We start from the raw sequence: 7,592 nt of genomic DNA on the forward strand, positions 1-7,592 counted from the left end.
TGAATGCGGATGTAATTGTAAATATTTTTGTTAAGTAGAAGTACTTTGATAAGTGTCTTGAAGTCTTTAAAAAGTGTATAAATACATATTAAAACACTATATGTATATACATTTTAACAGAGTCGTTAAGTCATCGTTAGTCGTTACATGTAAGTGTTGTTTTGAAACCTTTAGGTTAACGATCTTGTTAAATGTTGTTAACCCATTGTTTATTATATCAAATGAGATGTTAAGTTATTATATTATTATGATAACATGATGTATTAATATATCTTAATATGATATATATACAGTTAAATATTGTTACAACGATAATCGTTACATATATGTCTCGTTTTGAAATCATTAAGTTAGTAGTCTTGTTTTTACGTATGTAGTTCATTGTTAATACACTTAATGACATGTTTACTTATCATTTCATGATTAAACATAGTGTATCAATATCTTATTATGATTCATATGTATTTAGTAAGACGTTGTTATAACGATAATCGTTATATATATCGTTTTTGAGTTTTCTTAATTCAATAGTCTCATTTTTATGTATATACACATTGTTAAAATGCCTAATGAGATACTTACTTATCATAATATCATGTTAACTATATATGTAACCATATATATGTCATCATATAGTTTTTACATGTTTTAGCGTTCGTGAATCACCGGTCAACTTGGGTGGTCAATTGTCTATATGAAACCTATTTCAATTAATCACGTCTTAACAAGTTTGATTGCTTAACATGTTGGAAATACTTAATCATGTAATTATCAAATTCAATTAATATAAATAAACATGGAAAAGTTCGGGTCACTACACATCGCGGATCGGGTACCCGCGAGTCACATGTTTTTTCTCGCCCATTAGCATCCCTAGTGGTAAATGTATTGTTGTGATTTTGTGGGTAATATATAATTGGTATTAGATTAAGACCATTTCCTACAATCGAGAACAGTAGTGCTTCGTTGGCCGACAACGACCACAATGGTCACTGTGCGGCCGTTGTGGAAGTCAATGTTGTGCCGTTGTGGGAAGAAACCACGACCGAAACAATGGTCGTGAAGGACAGGTGGTCACGTTTAATTGCCTAGCAAATGTTGACCGTTGCAATTTGAATTTATATATATATAAATAAAAATAATTAAATCTTTATTTCTATATATACACTACCCATAACATATTTTTTATTAACATTCTTTCATTCAACAATATCCAAATTGGATAAGTTCGTGGATAACTACAACAAAAGGAGTTCTTCATTAATGTCGACAAAAGAGGAAGTCTCGGCTGAATTCAAAGGATATGTTGCCCTCCAATCAGCTATATCGGGTATCGGTTTCCTGACCACATCAACCGAGAATATGAAAAACAAAAAGGATGTCAAACGCGTGAATAAGTTTAAATCGCTTACGCAACAAGTTTAGGGATTACATTGAGATATCGGATGACGATAACGATGACGACGAGTAGTAGTAGTTTAAGTTTCAAATTATGAACTTTTAAAGTTATGTATTTTTTTAAGTTTTAATTTTAAACTATGTATTTTTTTTCTTTTTAGGATTTTAATTAATAAAATTTGTGTGTTTTTTAGTTTATATTTACTTATTTATTTAATTAAAATATATAAATGTCTATGGTTTTTACTAAATAATAAACAATGAAAAATAAATGACACACCAGCACCTCACAACAACACAACAATACATTTACCACAGCGTCCACTCAGTTCCACAACAATGCCACGTCAGCAAAAATCGCCCCCACAACACCACAACATTTGAAGTTTGCATAAAGAATGGTCTAATTAGTATTATATTTAAATAAATGAAAAAGAAAGAAAAAAACCTGATTGAAGATTTGATCGTTGTGGTAACCGTGGTTTCTTCCCACAACACCACAACGATGCTCTCCACAACATCCCCTAGTGGCCGTTGTGGGACAACAAAAACACTTCGTGGTCCAACATAGTGTATGGTTTTAGTCATTTACTTATTACTTGTTTGTTAGTCGGCTATTTTGGGCATTTAACTTATTTTTTTATAACTTATTTTTATATTTATAAAAGTAAACAAATAATTTAGAATATCTATAAATGAATACCGGACAATTAATGAAATACTAGACATACAAAAAAATACAAATAAAATATCATAATCTTTGAAATTGGCCATCGTAAATGTTAGAGTACTTATTACATATTACACGGTTGCAACAACATATTACCACTCAACTTGTACAATTTGTCGAGAATAGTACATGAATATTTTGTACAACATTATCCCATTTCTTCGGCTCCTGCATTTCGGCATCTCAAATCTCACAACATGAATATTTTGCTTTTATGTCTGTTAATATCTTCTCTTGTATATGTATAGTATAGTCGATCCTACTGTGAAAATATATTATGTAATCTGTTCGTGGTGATTTTGGTATAAATATAATAATTTTGCTTTTCAAAAAAAAAAAAAAATATGATGTAGATAATTATATTATACCTATATACTAATTCCCAAAGTTGGATACCATTCACTTACTATTCATCGAAAACGACACATTTTGTGTTTAATGACTTGTACGTTGTGCAGAAGGAAGTTGCACCCACAAGGAGTATTGCACTATTCATCTACAGTAAAACCAAATTTTCTTCTAAATAGTCCCTCTCATTCTCATCTAAAATTTTTACTAAAGGACTGCATAAGGACGTTGGCCCGTTGTTTTTAACCTAATTTTCTTTATAAAAAAACAAGACGATAAAGACTTTTTTCCCCTTCTTTTTCCTTACAATTTTTCCTACACTTTCGCCAACAACAACTGCATCACATTATCCAAAAATGCTTACAAAACGGCGCGGCAATGTGCGCCCGCCAAACACTAGTTATAACTATAATAATAATAATACAATATTATAATAAGTGATGTTTCTTTTGTAAATCTTAATAAGATCCATTCACAACAATGTAACTATATCACGTAACACGGTTTTTAAATGATGAGTTGAGTACTTTGTAACCCATTAACCTGAACATCAATAAAACTCTTTTAAAAAGTTGTACGATACAATATTATCATACATGTTTATGTGTATATAGTATATTTTTTATGATGACCACCCATCTTACTCCTATATACTATTTGAAAAATGGGATGATTCTCACACACACTTTTTTTATCCTCACATACTAATTGAGTATTATTAGAAGAGTAAAAGGTTAAAATAGGTGTGTAAGGATCAAAAAAGTGTGTGTGAGAATCATCCCCCTTTGAGAAATTACTCCTATATACTATTTGAAAAAGTTGCTACTATACTTTTGGAGTTACTGTTGATTTGTCATGTGTTGTATTTTTACCTTCTTCCTCTTCTACTATTTAAAACTAGATATGTGGTCCGCGCTTCGCGGCGGATTTTGATACGCTCTGTCGAAATTGACAATTACCAACAGTATTGAATTGGGGATGTGCTTGTTGATATTTTTGCTATCTATTTTCGACATACCCTAGCCTCAATCGTTTTGCGTCTATCACCAGTCAACAAATTCTATAATTCCATACATATTCCTTAACCTTCCAAGATTTCCCAATTTATATAGTTACACATATTTCTTAAAGTTAACCATGCATAAGAAATGTTGGCACTAACATAACAAAAACAAATGTTGAACAATTGTGGCCAAACATGATGAGATAAATCTTGAGACCATGAAAATTTCACAACGTTAGAATGTCTTCAAATTTCACTGATCATGCGTATTATGCAATTTGGGCCAAGAGTCACCAAAGATTATTTTAATTATAATCATTTATATATTACAATTTCCGGGAAATATAAATTTAAATTTGAACCAATAAACAACTTGTATTTGACCCATTTCCCGACCAACACATTAGCCCGATTATACGCTTCTGTTCTCATACATGTTATAAAGCAAAATCCAGCTTACACAATGTTTATCATTTGCCAACTAAAGTGTAGATTTAGTAATGAATATTTATCGACTATCAATTTATCATTTATCGTAAGGTTGTTACAATAAAACCCAAAAAACACCATTGCGCGTAGCGGCGGTCTCCGTTTGTTGAGTGTTTGAGTTGGCGTTTGTTCGTCATGTTGATTTCATTTGCTTTCTGTTTCGTGGAACGAAATTGATCCATGGTCATCGGGATGTCTATGTTGAAAGAGAACCTAACCTGAAGAGTCATTGGTTTTCCAGGCCGGAAAATGAAGTACTTGTTTGAGACGGGTTTTGGAAAATTGCTTTCGATGGTTATACTTGTTTGAGACGGGTTTTGGAAAATTGCTTTCGACGGTTATGTTTCTTACTGTACATGGTAGGTGTCTCACAACTTTTTGTTTACATAGATAGTATCGTATGAAAAACTAACGTAGCTGTTGCTATATACATTGAGAAAATGGTTACGTTTACTGGTCTGCAGGTTGATATTGTGGCTAATCTTTCTTCTTTTTGGGTTTTTTGTCGTTGCCTTCTCAGAAGAGTGTTCTTCAATGATTATCATATGCAATTTGTTAGTTTCTGTTGTTGCGTACATTCAAAAGAGCTGTATCATGGTTTCAAAAGTATTATATACTTGGTTACATAAGACTCAAAAGGAACTGCATAGATTGTATACATAGTTACCAAATATATATTGAGCCAAAAGAATTACTGGTGGTTGTAGCAGACTTTTTATTTGTTAACATCAAGGTTGTAGCATTGCTGTAGACAATGAACCTTTATGCTTTTCCTTCATCTTCATTGATCAACGTGCCAGTAGTTTTCCTTCACCTTCATTGTTGAATCTCATATACAAAGTTTTATTAATAAAGGGGTGCAATTCATAACTACAGATAGATTCATCAAAAAGTAAACATTACAAACTCGGTTAAACTGAATCTATCTGTTTGGTAATAAATTGTTGTAAACTTTTTGATTTTTATGAAGTAATTGTATGGATAGAGTGATGCTTACCTTTCTATTGATTGGTAGTAGTTGTTGATGCATGGTACTTAACTTAGTCATCATGTAACAAAATCAATCAATACATATACTAGTGTGTGTAAATTGACTAATGTGACTGTTTTAATAAAACATATTCTGGTTAAAAAGATGCTACTTTAATACAAAGGTAGGAATGATCTAACAGAGTCAGAAACATAGTAATGGAGTAACAATATAGAACCTGATATTGCTCTGGTTAAGGCGATGTTTTAATAAAAACTTGGTGACTTTACTATCTCTAATGAGTGACTGGTCACCTAATTTTCTCTTTTTCCTCTATACAATCAGACGCAGATGCTACGGTGGTTTCATCGACCATATTTATTTGTTTCTTAGGTGCCATCGTTTACCCTTTTAAATACCCAACGCAAAACAGGAATATGTACAGAAACAAAATAATACATAGCCACGTACAAATTAACAGCAACACAGATGCAAATACACAAAGAAATATGAACAAAATATACTAAAAGTTCCATTAAGAAATAAGAAATTAAGCTACGATCTATAAAAACGAAAAACAGAGATAAACACATACCTGTAATTGCCTCCTGAAAGAGCGTAGTAGCGAAATTGAAGAATGAGCCTAAATAAAATAAAAAACATATCAATTTCCATAATTGTATAATTGCATAATATGAGACACCATGGTTACCTGCACCTTTCGAACGTAGCCTACAGTTGACATTAGACAGGTTAGTTTATTACGTCCATTGCTTCTAATGATAACTGTAACAGATTGAAACCTGGGTTAGAAGTAAGATTACTAAATTACCCTTAGGTTTATATTTGTGTTTAAAATATGCTTTTATTTTAATAATATGTTTATTATTAATTGAATATGTGGTTAAGACCAGTTTGTGACAAGTGTCACAGAAATGGTTTCTTTGTTGAATTTGGACTCCGTTAGGGTTGCTAAATTAAGTACGAAAGATATTGGATAACTGATAAATACCCGTGTGTTGTGGGGTATGAGTTTTAAACCCATTTAGTGTGTAATATCTTGATGTTTCCATCCATTTCTTCAAACTTCCAAAGAAGCTCGTATCTACTTCACACCTTCACAAAACCCTAATCTAATCTAAGCTAGAAATTGAATCAAGAGGCTTTAGGAACTGAATCATATCATCCTAGTAAGCATTTATCCAGGTTAGCATGTTTGAATTCGTGGTTTAATTATTAAGAATTGAGTTTGGGTGTAAAATGGGTTTAGGAATTTTTGAGCTTGAATCTTCATGATTTGTGTCAGTTATGCTTAATTGATATTAGAAATAGTTGCTATACAGTTTATATGATGTTTTTCAAGTGGTTTTGGTGTTAGAACTTGCAAAAATCTAGATTTGGAGTCAAAAACGCGAAAAACAGCGAGCTGTAGCTGTTCATCAGCTCCCACACATTTGAGGGCTCAAGCACGCAGTTGAGCACACGGTTGAGCACGCGTTTGAGGGCTCAACCGCACGTGTGAGGTCTCAGCCACGCGGTTGAGCACTGGTCAGCTTTTGATAAAATTGAAAAGGGCGTAACTTTCAAACCGTAACTCCGTTTTCGATGAATAAACTATCGTTGGAATCATCTTGAGATTTACTTTCCAATAATATGGTTTTAAGAAGCTGGATCAAATGTTATCTGGGTCAGAAAAAGAGGTTTTAGTGCGTATGTCTTGCATTACACATGCATTTATATGTCACTATTGATTGAGATTATGATATAGACTTATCAATTAATGATAATATGATTGTATGATGTGGTTTAGAACTTGATATTATGACTTTGGGTGGTTTTGGGTTAAAAACCCATCATAACAGCTGCTGTTGCTGTTCTTCTCCAACCGCGCGAGTGAACCTTCACACGTACGGTTGAGGCGGTCAACCGCATGGTGAACCGAACGAGTGAGTGGTTACTTGAACTGTTATATTTGCTAGTTGGATCGTACGGTTGAGATGTGACTCGTACGAGTCATATTTCACTCGTGTGGTCAACCGTACGGATCTACTGTTGTCTAATTAGATATTTGGCCAAGGACCAAACGTACGAGTGAGGTGTCAACCGCACGGTTGAGGTTTCTCAGACGTGCGGATGAGTGTCATTTGTACGGTTGACAGGTCAGATTGATTAAGTGTTCAAGTGCTTGTTTATTATGGTTATTGTCTTGTTCTTGGGATGATATCAAGACATGATTACTGACTTGATTATGTCTATTCTCAGGTGAAAAAGAGAAAGAGAAGACTCAGAAAGATTAGACCTCTGAGAATCTTCAGTTGCTGGTAATTGGTGAGTGGGTATATCTTCGGATAGAGTTTAAGTAGCAAATCATGCTACTGTGGATTACTCTGATTACCTTATGTAGTGTAGTGGTTGCCATGCTAGGTGGATAGTTGCATGCTTTGTGATCTATATATGTTGTATATGTGCACTGTGTTTGACACCAGCCATTCCTAGGGCGGTTGAGGACTTTCAACCATTCCAAGGGAGATTGAAGTCCGTGTGAGGTCAACCATTTCAAGGGTGGTTGAATCCAAGTCCTACAGTTTGTTTAGTATTGAAATGTCCCGTTCATATTGATTATAAACGTTCCATATTAATTGATTTCGTCGCGA

This window comes from Rutidosis leptorrhynchoides, chromosome 6 (assembly GCF_046630445.1).
Source record: "Rutidosis leptorrhynchoides isolate AG116_Rl617_1_P2 chromosome 6, CSIRO_AGI_Rlap_v1, whole genome shotgun sequence".
Lineage (NCBI taxonomy): Eukaryota > Viridiplantae > Streptophyta > Magnoliopsida > Asterales > Asteraceae > Rutidosis > Rutidosis leptorrhynchoides.